The following is a 15,317-nucleotide window of genomic DNA, read 5'->3' as shown; positions in this document are numbered from 1 at the left end:
CTGTCAACAAATGGAAATGCTCCCGTCGCTCTGTGCGTATCAGCTTCCCCTTGTTAAGTGTCACACTTCACATGGAACAAGGCTCAATCTGCAACTCATCCGACATTCGTTGTCTTACAAACGAGGATGTCGGTCCCTACCGAAGATCATAGTCTGAACTTATCTGGGTTAGGCACAAAATGTAACTTTACAGCAATGCTGAGGCAGCAGAACTAAGCGGCTGTTGACAGCCTCTTTCATAGGCGTGCATTCGATTCCCGGTCAAGTATACTGTTCTAACTAACCAGTAGTAATTCATCGAAACTTAGCTGAGTTTAACGATTTGACGAAGAACGTCTAAAAGCCGAACCATGATGAAAATAAAGAGTACTATGAACCTCTGCTGCCCGTTCTTTCTCCCCAGGGCGAAGCAATTTATGTATCCAACATCGACAAATGATGTGTCCGGCTGCGAAAATCAATCTCAAGTTACTTAAAAAACGTAGTAGAGCCTCCAACAAAACATTCAGTATCAGAAACTGGACATCTGTCATGTCGAATGTAAGTTCAGGTATGACGTGTGCACGTTTCGATCGATGGAAAGATAATGCATTCGAAGAAGTTACGCGTTTTGGAAGGAGTAGGGACAGCCATCGAAAGGCCGCAGGAGAAAGGCAGTCTGTAGTAGCGATGCTTGTTATGAGCAACTGGAAAAAATTCAGTTACATTTAACAAGTCGGTTTCATTCCATGTCGCATTTACTACCATCTGTCACAGTAAGTGTTACTAAGGTAAACTGTCAACCAAAAAATATTGATGAGGAGAAGGATAACTATTTAAGTCAGACCCAGCATATATAAAAGGAGGAGCTCGATGTTCATTTGCATACGAAACAAAAAATCTTGCTCTTTTAGGAGGTGTTTTTTATAAGCTATATAAATCGAAAACAGTATGGCTGGACCGGGAATCGAGTCACAGCCCTCCTACAATTACCAACTAGTGTAACACTGCCATGACATCTCGATTGACAAACATAAACAACAGAATAAATTAATCGCAACAAAATGGAATAATACAAAATAAATTAACCACAAAACATATGCGTACAAATAAAATACATAGTGTAACATCAAAAGTACATGTTTTGCACACATCGCACGTGTGTGGAATATCAACAAGAGTAGTTTAGGATTCTTGTATCTTTCTTGACAAGGGTTTAGTTCAGCGAATGTGATTCACTCGGCCGGCTTGTAACATTAAATGCAACATGTGGTCAAATGCGTACTTCGATAGGTCACTTCTGAGTACTAACCGTTTCGCAACGTTTTCACAACACTACACCAACAACAGTCGACTTCGTATGGTTTCAAAAATTGGCTCTGAGCACTGTGGAACTTAACATCTGAGGTCATCAGTCCCCTAGAACTTAGAACTACTTAAACCTAACTAACCTAAGGACATCACACACATCCATGCCCGAGGCAGGATTCGAACCTGCGACCGTAGCGGTCGCGCGGTTCCAGACTGTAGCGCCTAGGACCGCTCGACCACCCCGGCCGGCTCGTAAGGTTTATGACGAACGAAACCTGCTGTCACTAATTACAGCAGTCGTAATCAATCACTTCATCATTCCAGAGGTCGATAATTTTGATCCATTGCGCAAGCTGCGGCTACGGGCTATTGATTTCTACACAACAGGGAAGATTGTGGTTTACCGACCTGCCGACGACGAAGACATTCCTGACGCAGAAGCAGCCCCGCAAGGGCAAATATAGGGAAGGAAATTAGCAGTGTCCTTTTACAAACGAACAATCTCGGCATTTGCCTTTAGTAATTAAAAGTAAACCGAAAAAAATCTAAACTGGAACGGAGTGTGGGGGTTTTAACCCAGGTCCTTCCGAATGGGAGTCTTAAGAGTCAGTTTCTAACCCACTTTGCTCGAAGCTATCTGTACAACACATCTCTGTACTACGTCCCGCTACTTTAGTTCATATACTTCGATAATGTACGATGGGAGCCGGTCGGAGTGGCCGAGCGGTTCAAGGTGCTACAGTCTGGAACCGCGCTTCCGCTACGGTCGCAGGTTCGAATCCTGCCTCGGGCATGGATGTGTGTGATGTCCTTAGGTTAGTTAGGTTTAAGTAGTTCTAAGTTCTAGGAGAGTGATGACCTCAGAAGTCAAGTCCCATAGTGCTCAGAGCCATTTGTACGAGGGGAACCCACCTCTACTGGACTGCACTTATATACAGTAACTGCAGAGCAGTAGCGTAATTACCTAGATTGTTGTTTTCGATATCTGGAATAGATCTGACTTAAGAAATTCGGCAAAATATCACTGACTCTGGACAAGACCTTTGCACTTGTGAATTACGCAATCTTTATTGCAGTCTGCGACCCACTCAAAGGCGTCGTGCATAATACTAACGCGATATAAATACTCTAGCACATATGTTAAAGATGAACTACATTCTACATACCAGTTGTGTCTGTACGCCGCGAAAAATGGCATTATACAGGTGTAGTTGAAATAGGAACAATTCACATCAATGGAGGCCATAAAGTCAGTTTCAACAGCGTATCCATTGCGAGGAGAATTCAGCTATTAACCGAATCGCAGCAAGCAGTGCCATTACACACATTTATTTAATTATTTCGCTGTGCTAAGCCAATTTGAGGGATACAGATGTACCATTAGGCACAACGCACGAATGTGTACTTCTTCGTGCTCATAATTACCTATTAAAAAAAAAATTACTTTCTAGCATGGACTTCGGAAACACAGGTGTAGCAAAACCCAACTGACGCGCATCAAACATGATAGTCTACACCAGTGGACTGATTTGATGAGGTAATTCGATAAATAATAATTCTGGAAGCTTTCTATTCAAAATTACTTCGTTATTTATCAAACAGAATACATTCGCACGGGGATTCTTCGCAGACGGAAATCAGTTCATTATCCTACCTCGTCACCTATAAAAATTTAAGTCGTTTCAGGTGGCTGCATATACTGTCTTGGGACCATCACTATTCGTAGTGTACATTAATAAATTGCAATCTCAGATTTTTTTGGAGATGGCATGGCTATCTATGAGTAAGTGCTACCAATTGGAACTGTAGAGCATCCATTCGGCCCTGGACAAAGTATCAACCTAGTGCGAAGACTACCAACTAACCCTTAATTTAGATATATTTTAAGTAATACACGTCACGCACATAATAAAAACAACACTGAAGTGCTGCTGAAGTAGGGTTCAAATAAATATGCATTACCAAAGGATATCGAGCGAGCAGGAGAAAAAGTTATTTAAAACCGATCACAAGACTGTACGCATGCCGTAGACTAACAAGACCTCAGCAAAATCTCAGAAAACAGAACTACTAAGAAGCACGGCAAACATCTCGCAAAATCCTAATTAGAAATTCCATGAATAGATTTTAGAGTGAATCCACGAATATTTCTCAGCCTCCTATATATCGTTGTCATAGTAGGCATAAAGATAAAATTTGGCAAATCACAGCTCGCATATTAACAAAGGACATTTTTGTCACATAATCCGTCCACGAAGGAAACGAAAAGAAATTTTAATGTGTGGTCTAGTAGAAAGTTCATCTGCCGCACTCTTTATACGTGGCAGACGCAGAGAAATAGCTACTGTGTCTTAAAAGCCCCACTGCTCACATAGGACGGCTGACGTGTGGCGGCTGCCTCCAAGATAACAAGTGAGTGCATTCCGCGGGCATCTACCTGCCGACAGCCCCACGCTGCCCTAACGGGACCTCTTCCCTCTTCTCAACCCAGTTTCGCTAACTGTTATTTCAGAGGCTGCGGAAGACCAACAATTCTATACTGAGCTCTCTATCTACTACGGTGCTGTTACGCAGAAACAGTATTGTACGTACACACAGATAACGAAGTCCATGAAGTTGATGACAGGGCAGTCATTCCTCGGTTTTGTTACAATCAATCACAATGTTAAACAACGAATGGGGTACGATCTACTGGTGATCATTACAGACGCGGCTTGAACAAGCCTGCAAGCTTTGTTGGCTGTTCACACTTTCTTTCGTTGATTTTAATTCCAGTACATTCATTCATTAGCTACAGTGTGCTGCACGTACTTTTTTTCTGATGAGGTGAAAGATATATCACCTTTAAACTCATGTTATGTTGTTTGGTCCTTAGTTCAAAGACTGGTTTGATAGAACTATCCAAGCTAGTATCTCCTGTGCAAGCCTCTTCGTCTCTGCATAATTACTGCAACCTACATCCACTTGAACCTTCGTCTCATCTACAAATCCTTCCACCCCCTCCCCCGTCATCACTTCCTTCCATTACCAAAATGACTATTCCTTCAAGTCTCATAACGCGTCCTGTCAGAATTCCTGAAGATAGACATTGACTGTGGAAATTGTATCACAGACACAGTCCCTCTGACTGTTCAGAGATGTCACTAAACCCGCCTAAAGATGTAAACAACCATGCATGAGCAGCGCCTATTAGACGGAGGAGGTCCGACAGCCGATCGGTTCCAGTCATTCCACCTGGAAGGAGGTACACGGCTCGTGTTGTCTGTAGTTCAGCCATGCCTAGACGGTCAATACCGCGGTTCGATAGCGTCCGCATTGTTACTTTGTGAAAGGAAGGGCTCCCAACAAGGGAAGTGTCCAGGCGCCTCGGAGTGAACCAAAGTGATGTTGTTCGAACATGGAGGAGACACAGAGACACAGGAACTGTCGATGACATGCCTCTTTCAGGCCGCCCAAAGGCTACTACTGCAGACGATGACCGCTACCTACGGATTATGACTCGGAGAGACCCTGGCAGCAACGCCACCATGTTAGAGATTGCTTTTCGTGCAGCCACAAGACGTCGTGTTACGACTCAAACTGTGCGCAATACGCTGCGTGATGCGCAACTTCAGTCCCGACGTCCATGGCGAGGTCCATCTTTGCATCCACGACACCATGCAACGCGGTACAGATGGGCCCAACAACATGCCTAATAGACGGCTCAGGATTGGTATCACGCTCTCTTCACCGATCAGTGCCTTCAACCAGACAATCGTCGGAGACGTGTTTGGAGGCAACCCGATCGGGCTGAACGCCTTAGACACACTGTCCAGTCAGCGCAGCAAGGTGGAGGTTCCCTGCTGTTTTGGGGTGGCATTATGTGGGACCGACGTATGCCGCTGGTGGTCATGGAAGGCGCCGTAACGGCTGTACGATACGAGAATGCCATCCTCCGACCGATAGTGCAACCTTATCGGCAGCATATTGACAAGGCATTCGTCTGTGGACGACAATTCGCGCCCCCATTGTGCACATCTTGTGAATGACTTCCTTCAGGAAAACATCGCTCAACTACAGTGGCCAGCATGTTCTTCAGACATGAACCCTATCGAACATGCCTGGGACAGACTGAAAAGGGCTGTTTACGGACGACGTGACTCACCAACCACTTTGAGGGATCTACGCCGAATCGCCGTTGAGAAGTGGGAAAATCAGGAGCAACAGTGCCTTGATGAACTTGTGGATAGTATACCACGACGAAAAGAGGTATGCATCAATGCAAGAGGACTTGCTACGGGGTATTAGAGCTACCGTTGTGTATAGCAATCTGGACCACCACCTCTGAAGGTCTCGCTGTATGGTGGTACAACATTCAATGTGTGGTTTTCATGAGCAATAAAAAGGGCGGAAATGATGTTTATATCGATCTCTATTCCAGTTTTCTGTACAGGTTCCGGAACCCTCGGAACCGAGGTGATGCAACACTTTTTTGATGTATGTATGTTTCTCGCCAATTCGATGCAGAACATCATCATCTTCAGCATCATCACATTTCAAAACCATCTACTTTATTGGCCACATTTTACTTCCGTTCAAAGCTACACTCAAGACGAATACTATCAGCAGATTTTCTTAACATTAAAATTAATATTATGCGTTAAGATATTTTTCTTTTCTATCGAAAGCCTGAATTTAATGTCTCTTATACTTCTTCCACCATCATCAGTTATTTTCTACCTGAACAGCAAAAGTAGTCTACTAGTTTCAGTGTCTCATATCCCAAGTACCCGCCCCCCCCCTCCCCACCATCACCTGATTTAATTCGCCCACATCATTCCGTACTAACGGCGGTAAAATATCACGAGATGCCTTGTTAACAGCAGTGATTCGCCGTACCATGGTCCAGAGTTCCTGCATGTGATCCATGACATTTGGTGCGTTTTTCCAGGCGGGTGCGGAGGATTCCCATTTGTTTTAATTCCAGGGACTGGGTTCCCTGAACGTCCCGCGTCTCTGTCACAGCTTCGGGCACCACACTATAAGACAGAGTTGGCATTGCATCTCTCGTGGTTCAAATGTCAGGTAAGTAGCAAAACCCTGCTGGCCAGCGCACTATGCAGCTGTTCTCAGATGCCAGGTACCCTACATGGCAATTCGACCAAAGTACAAAGGAATACCGCCACAAGCCGTATGAGCCTCCTCCAACTTGTGCACAGCCGCAAGATTTCCTGGGGTTTACCACGATAACGATACATCACTTCATTTACATACAGGCAAAAACGTGTATCGTTTTCAGTCCTCCGCCATAGTTTACTGCTGTCGCATATGAGCCCACAGCGTAATATGGTAGTAATGCCATAAACATCTACACATACAAACCGTAAGCTACTTCAAAATGCGTGGCGGAGGGTACTCTGTACCAATATTAGCAAATTTTCTGTCTTAGTCGATTTTGGTATTGAGAGAGGATACAAATTACAGTCTATGAGATTTGACATGCGCCTTATCGCCCTAATACGCATGTGAGACGTACTCCGGTGGCAGAAGAATTGTCGCACGGTAGTCAACGAACATCAGATGTGAAAACGGATGTCTCGAGGTCAATGTCAACTTCCTTCCTCAGACTCCTACTCAAACACCCTCAGAATCTATACTATATTCTGTACGTGCTGTAACGACCTGATGCGATGCTATCTGTGACGGTTAATTGACAAGGACTTCATGCGCTGGAGCAACAATCTAGAACTGGTGGCACTAGAGTCTTGTAAGCGATTTTCTTTGCAGATGTATTGCGTTTTAATAGCACTCACACAAAATATCTATATTACATTTCTTTTAACCAAAAAAGATTTTGTGTGTTCGACACATTTCATGTAGCTACTTAATGTTAACTCTCAATACAAGTGTTTAAGCGACGTGAAGGGGTCCAAAATTTCACCGTTAATCTTAAAATCCAATACTATCGAGTTCTCCTTCTCGTTTTGGCCAGTATCTCGCACTTACTTACAGTTAGACGGAGCTGCCATTCATTAAACTAAGCTGAAACGTTGTCACATACTTCCTCCATCTGCTTACAATAGTCTAAACCGTGAACTGCTTCGTTAGCGAACAATCTGATAGCGCTGCTACAAGTACGGCTCTCTTGCGTGGAATGATGACTCAAATTTCCGAGCTATGTAAATCAATTAAAGCAAATTTAGCGCTGGTTCATTTCAAAAGTACAGTACTGATCCCCTTCCACACTCTCGCAGTCCACCTCTAATGGCCTCATAGTCGACTGCACATTAAACCCTAATTTCCCGTCCTTCCTTTTTTATGTGACTATTTTTGCTTTATTAGTATGAGTTGGAATGTCATTTACAGTAAGAAGAAAAGGTGCGGTCCCATTGTTGAATCTCGTGAAACACCCTTCGCTCTCTATGAGTTAAATAAGAAGTGAACCGAATCTGGCTGTGAAACCTGCTGCTTCAAAATACGAAACTTGCGCCTTAATTCTAACTATGGTGTCTTCTGCTAGGACTGCGAACACATTATGTTCCTAATATCTCAGCATTAGATTTGAATTACGTGAGGCAATACTTACCTTACGACTTATCTTAGAAGAAAGATTAAGGAAAGGCAAACCTACGTTTCTAGCCTTTGTAGACTTAGAGAAAGCTTTTGACAATGTTGACTGGAATACTCTCTTTCCAATTCTAAAGATGGCAGGGGTAAAATACAGGGAGCGAAAGGCTATTTACAATTTGTTCAGAAACCAGATGGCGGTTATCAGAGTCGAGGGGCTCGAAACGGAAGCAGTGGTTGGGAAGGGAGTGAGACAGAGTTGTAGCCTATCCCCGATGTTATTCAATCTGTATATTGAGCAAGCAGTAGAGGAAACAAAAGAAAAATTCGGAGTAGGTATTAAAATCCATGGAGAAGAAATAAAAACTTTGAGGTTCGCCGATAACATTGTAATTCTGTCAGAGTCACCAAAGGACTTGGAAGAGCAGTTGAACAGAATCGACAGTGTCTTGAAAGGAGGATATAAGATGAACATCAACAAAGGCAAAACGAGGATAATCGAAAGTAGTCGAATTAAATCGGGTGATGCTGAGGGAATTAGATTGGGAAATGAGACACTTAAAGTAGTAAAGGAGTTTTGCTATTTGGAGAGCAAAATAACTGATGATGGTGGAATTAGGGAGGATATAAAATGTAGACTGGCAATGGCAAGGAAAGAGTTTCTGAGGAAGAGAAATTTGTTAACATCCAGCATAGATTTAAGTGTCAGGAAGTCATTTCTGAAAGTATTTGTATGGAGTGTAGCCATATACGGAAGTCAAACATGGACGTTAAATAGTTTGGATAGGAAGAGAATAGAAGCTTTCAAAATGTGGTGCTACAAAAGAATGCTGAAGATTAGATTGGTAGATCACATAACTAATGAGGAGGTATTGAATAGAATTGGGGAGAAGAGGAGTTTGTGGCACAACTTGACTAGAAGAAGGACTCGGTTGGTACGACATGTTCTGAGGCATCAAGGGATCACAAATTTAGCACTGGAGGGCAGTGTGGAGGGTAAAAATTGTAGAGGGAGACCAAGAGATTAATACACTAAACAGATTCAGAAGGATGTAGGTTGCAGTAGGTACTGGGAGATGAAGAAGCTTGCACAGGATAGAGTAGCATGGAGAGCTGCATCAAACCAGTCTCAGGACTGAAGACCACAACAACAACAACAACAATTTGTGCACTCGACCACAGAGCCACTGTTGAATTCAGTTTCACATACAAAAAACTTAAAAAGCTCTGAAAATATAAACCACCATCAACAGTACTACAGCCGTGACAAAGCGCGTATCACCGAACGTATTTCCTGATGCGCTCCCCGGCGCCTTTGCCTGGAGCTGGACCTCGGCAGCAGTGTATTAGGGCGGGGGAGGTGGCGCAGCTCGCATTCCGCGTGGTTTCTTCACCGCAGCGGCGGCTGCAGCCTCGTCTGCATTCCTCCAGATATGACGTCAGGCTGGTATCTTCAGCGAGGCCCATCGCGCGCCACAAACCAGTTTCCCTAGCGTGAGCTCCCGCGCCTGGCCGCTGCTCTATGCCTCCCATCCTTCCACTCATGAACACAGTACGCCAGGGCCTCTTACGAAAACTATGGAGGGAAGTGACAAATGCATTTTTACGGAAAACAGCTCTCCTAAAGACAGACTCTAAACTAGGAAGGGCTTCGCTGTCGGTGAAAGAAAATGATTTATATATTAACAGCGATCTAAACCCTGGAATACTGACAAAAATAAATATAATATTCACTTTTTCCACAACTATCTGCCGATTCCAATACTGACATTATCAAGGTTTAAAACTGAGCACTCAGTACTAGCTTTTGCGAGAGCATGCCACCACCCAACATGTGGACGACTGAAAACAACTGAAGAGTGGAAATGGAAGGCGTTCTAAATGCCAAATCTGAAATTTGTGAGAAGAACGAAAAAAATATATCTCTGTTTACATGTATTGGTACCAAAACATATTAAGAAGCTACCACAGAACTATACTGCTCATTGCATCACAGCAAAAAAATATGTCAACTTAGAAAACAGGTGCTTTATTAACAACGATCTAAGTGCCATACAAAGAAATCGACTGGTCTCAAGCGCCAATAAGCAATTTTTTTTGCAAGCTGATTCTTGCAACGAGGAAAAAAAAAGCATCAACCAGGCATTCTTAACGAAGCTATTTATTTAGGCAGACACCGCTGTTGCTTGTTTCGAACAGACGGGTTCACCTCCTGACAGCTGTTCACATACATATGATGTTTTTACATTAACCGTTGGCTGTTTTTTTCAGATGTTAATGTAAATAACAACATAAGTAATATACAAGTGAACAGCCTTCGGAAGATTAACCTGTCCGTTCGAAACCGGTATCAGTAATATTTCTCTAAATAAATAGCATTAATTACTAACAAAAGCTAGTTGCTATTTTCTTCTTCGCAAGAATCAACTTGTTTTTGTACACCATCTTGATCTCGAAAATGTCAGTTTTCGACAAAACAGCAAGAGGAAAGGTTCTGTTACAAGTGCCATTGACAATGAGGCAATACATTTTATTTATAATAACACAAGTACAAAAATACAGCATTAAGTTTTTAACTAGTAGAACTGTATTCAAACAACTTACGGGAATTCAGCCAGGTAATATTTACAGCGGTCGCTACTAATGCGTGTCTGATCTTAAAGACTTTCTCCACGGTCTGGCATCTGGGACAAGTCCAGGGACATGTAGCAGGGCACCGAGAACACAATAGCACTGAAAACACGATTTTTGATAAAACTGCACTCAGAATTTTTTCCTTTCATTTCCACCAGCCTACTACAGCTGTTTTTTCTCACAGAGGGAGAAGGCCAACAACATGAAGCTTTTAAGCTGGAAGTGGTTGTCTTTCCTGAGCTAATATGGTTGCTGAGTTTGAAATGCGGAGGCTGGCATTCGCATGGGGAGATTGAAAGACTAACAGGATGGACCATACGTCATAGATGGCACTGGTTTCTGTACACTGAAGGAATTTAGAAATTACTATAACACTTCATCCGACGGCGCAGCCAGTAATGGTATGACAGAGATGTGACGTTCCACAGCCACAAAATATCGTCGTAAGGTTCGGATGCCAATGACATAGATTATGAACACCCTGCCATTGCAAGGATGAAAATTCCGTCTTGCAAAGCGTGTTTGGTTTTGAACTACTGTCAGAATACAAAATTTTTGAGGCTTTCATTCCATCAAAATCCTTATAGCCTCTGATGACGTCTTCAGCATTAGGAGATGAAACTTCAGGCACAGAAATATGCTCACGAATGCGAAAATTAGACCCCAAATATGCAGATACCGGCCTTGAAACCATCAAGTTACCTTCCATTAGGGATATGGGTGCACTCAACAATTTTGATATGACTTTCAAATGATAGAGCACAGCTATCAGTCGTCCTTTTCTTTCAGTTTTTACTAGGCAAATCTAGATTAGCGTCTAGCCACTGTGACTGCGCTCTTTCGTAGTATCAATGCATGTCCTAGTACGTCAGTCCCCTGTTGTTCGGGCTTCGGTCACAGTTCGTATGCATTAATACTATGAAATAGCGCAATCATAATGGCTAGGCACTAATCTAGATTTGCCTAGTAAAAACTGAAAGAAAAGGACGACTGATAGCTGTGATCTATCATTTGAAACTGGCCTTGAAAGCCTGCCTAGGTGCCAAACATATATAAGTTTGAGTTTTTGCCGCGCGGGATTAGCCGAGCGGTCTTAAGGCGCTGCAGTCATGGACTGTGCGGAGGTTCGAGTCCTCCCTCGGGCATGAGTGTGTGTGTTTGTCCTTGGGATAATTTAGGTTAAGTTGTGTGCAAGCTTAGCTGCTGACCTTAGCAGATAAGTCCCATAAGATTTCACACACATTTGAACATTTTTTTGAATTTTTCTTGATTCATATCGACACATCTGACGTGTTCGTGGGAGTCTTGTTTGGTGTTGTAGTTGTGGTCTTGAGTGCGAAGACTGGTTTGATGCACCTCTCCGCTCTAGTCTACCCTCTGTGCAAGCCTCTTGCTCTATGGCTGACTACGGCAACCTACATTCACTTGACCCTGCTTACGATAGTCAAACCTTAATCCACCTCAAGGATTTTTACGCTCCCGCCCAAGTACTTCCTTCCACTGCCAAACGGACTATTCCTTGATGCCTCAGGATATGTGTTAGCAACCGATCTCTTCTCAAATCAAACTGTGCCAAAAATTTTTTTCTGCTTACAAAGTTTTAGCACCTCAGCGTTAATTATCTGATCTACTTATCTAATACTCCAGGTTCTCTGAATGCTGTTATGAGTGAGAAATGTTAAATTGCTAAGAAATGTGATTGTAAGGCCTTATTTTATACGTGGCCAATCCGAATCCCACCACCAGAATTTCGGAGTCTCTTCTGAGATATTTTCTAAATATTTCGGTATAAGGATGTCTGGTGGCTCATCACAGAGTAATAAAGTAATTGTGAATGAATTTTTACTCTGCAGCGAGGTGTGTGTTCCTCTGACCCTTTCTGGTAGATCAAAATTATTTGCCGGTCCTGGACTCAAACCTGGAACCTTTGCCTTTCGGGGGCAAATGTTCTACAGAGTGAGCAATCCTGGGCGACTTTTACACACCGCCCTCTTGGCTTTTTCCGGCAGGGCTTCTCTAAACGTCACACAATTTCTCCTGCATACCTTCCACGACTACCATTCGTGGAGAACGGATACTACGGAGAAATACACTCCTGGAAATGGAAAAAAGAACACATTGACACTGGTGTGTCAGACCCATCATACTTGCTCCGGACACTGCGAGAGGGCTGTACAAGCAATGATCACACGCACGGCACAGCGGACACACCAGGAACCGCGGTGTTGTCCGTCGAATGGCGCTAGCTGCGCAGCATTTGTGCACCGCCGCCGTCAGTGTCAGCCAGTTTGCCGTGGCATACGGAGCTCCATCGCAGTCTTTAACTCTGGTAGCATGCCGCGACAGCGTGGACGTGAACCGTATGTGCAGTTGACGGACTTTGAGCGAGGGCGTATAGTGGGCATGCGGGAGGTCGGGTGGACGTACCGCCGAATTGCTCAACACGTGGGGCGTGAGGTCTCCACAGTACATCGATGTTGTCGCCAGTGGTCGGCGGAAGGTGCACGTGCCCGTCGACCTGGGACCGGACCGCAGCGACGCACGGATGCACGCCAAGACCGTAGGATCCTACGCAGTGCCGTAGGGGACCGCACCGCCACTTGCCAGCAAATTAGGGACACTGTTGCTCCTGGGGTATCGGCGAGGACCATTCGCAACCGTCTCCGTGAAGCTGGGCTACGGTCCCGCACACCGTTAGGCCGTCTTCCGCTCACGCCCCAACATCGTGCAGCCCGCCTCCAGTGGTGTCGCGACAGGCGTGAATGGAGGGACGAATGGAGACGTGTCGTCTTCAGCGATAAGAGTCGCTTCTGCCTCGGTGCCAATGATGGTCGTGTGCGTGTTTGGCGCCGTGCAGGTGAGCGCCACAATCAGGACTGCATACGACCGAGGCACACAGGGCCAACACCCGGCATCATGGTGTGGGGAGCGATCTCCTACACTGGCCGTACACCACTGGTGATCGTCGAGGGGACACTGAATAGTGCACGGTACATCCAAACCGTCATCGAACCCATCGTTCTACCATTCCTAGACCGGCATGGGAACTTGCTGTTCCAACAGGACAATGCACGTCCGCATGTATCCCGTGCCACCCAACGTGCTCTAGAAGGTGTAAGTCAACTACCCTGGCCAGCAAGATCTCCGGATCTGTCCCCCATTGAGCATGTTTGGGACTGGATGAAGCGTCGTCTCACGCGGTCTGCACGTCCAGCACGAACGCTGGTCCAACTGAGGCGCCAGGTGGAAATGGCATGGCAAGCCGTTCCACAGGACTACATCCAGCATCTCTACGATCGTCACCATGGGCGAATAGCATCCTGCATTGCTGCGAAAGGTGGATATACACTGTACTAGTGCCGACATTGTGCATGCTCTGTTGCCTGTGTCTACGTGCCTGTGGTTCTGTCAGTGTGATCATGTGATGTATCTGACCCCAGGAATGTGTCAATAAAGTTTCCCCTTCCTGGGACAATGAATTCACGGTGTTCTTATTTCAATTTCCGAGTGTGGCTTAGCCACAGTCTGCGGGATTATTTCCCGAAGGTACACTACTGGTCATTAAAATTGCTACACCAAGAAGGAATGCAGATGGTAAAAGGGTATTCATTGGACAAATACATTATACTAGAATTGACATGTGATTACATTTTCACGCAATTTGGGTGCATAGATCCTGAGAAATCAATACCCAGAACAACCACCTCTGGCCGTAATAATGGCCTTCATACGCCTGGGCATTGAGTCAAACAGAGCTTGGATGGCGTGTACAGTTACAGCTGCCCATGCAGCTTCAACACGATACAACAGTTCATCAAGAGTAGTGACTGGCGTATTGTGACGAGCCAGTTGCTCTGTCACCATTGACCAGACGTTTTCAATTGGTGAGAGATCTGGAGAATGTGCTGGCCAGGGCAGCAGTCGAACATTTTCTGTATCCAGAAAGGCCGTACAGGACCTGCAACATGCGGTCGTACATTATACTGCTGAAATGTAGGGTTTCACAGGGATCGAATGAAGGGTAGAGCCACGGGTCGTAACACATCTGAAATGTAACGTCCACGTTTCAAAGTGCCATCAATGCGAACAAGAGGTGACCGAGACGTGTAACCAATGCACCCCATACCATCACGCCGGGTGATAAGCCAGTATGGCCACAACGAATACACGCTTCCAATGTGCGTTCACCGCGATGTCAACAAACACGGATGCGACCATCATGATGCTGTAAACAGAACCTGGATTCATCCGAAAAAATATCGTTTTGCCATTCGTGCACCCAGGTTCGTTGTTGAGTACACCATCGAAGGCGCTCCTGTCTCTGATGCAGCGTTAAGGGTAACCGCAGCCACGGTCTTCGAGCTGATAGTCCATGCTGCTGCAAACGTCGTCGAACTGTTCGTGCAGACGGTCGTTGTCTTACAAATGTCTCCATCTGTTGACTCAGGGATCGAGACGTGGCTGCACGATCCGTTACAGCCATTCGGATAAGATGCTAGTGATACGAGGCCGTTGGGATCCAGCACGGCGTTCCGTATTACCCTCCTGAACCCACCGATTCCATATTCTGCTAACAGCCATTGGATCTCAACCAAAGCGAGCAGCAATGTCGCTATACGATAAACCGCAATCGCGATAGGCTACAATCCGACCTTTATCAAAGTCGGAATCGTGATGGTACGCATTTCCTTGGACGAGACATCACAACAACGTTTCACCAGGCAACGCCGGTCAACTGCTGTTTGTGTATGAGAAATCGGTAGGAAACTTTCCTCATGTGAGCACGTTGTAGGTGTCGCCACCGTCGCCAACCTTGTGTGAATGCTCTGAAAAGCTAATCATTTGCA

General features: G+C 45.0%; 1 protein-coding gene across 6 annotated transcripts in view; it reads right to left on the bottom strand.

Moving 5' to 3' along the window:
• Positions 1-15,317, bottom strand: part of LOC126092392 (LIM domain-binding protein 2) — an 846,950-nt gene that overhangs the window by 531,919 nt on the left and 299,714 nt on the right. The window lies entirely within an intron of this gene.

The sequence above is a fragment of the Schistocerca cancellata genome, chromosome 7, assembly GCF_023864275.1.
Source record: "Schistocerca cancellata isolate TAMUIC-IGC-003103 chromosome 7, iqSchCanc2.1, whole genome shotgun sequence".
Lineage (NCBI taxonomy): Eukaryota > Metazoa > Arthropoda > Insecta > Orthoptera > Acrididae > Schistocerca > Schistocerca cancellata.
This window is presented reverse-complemented; position numbering and strand designations above follow the sequence as displayed.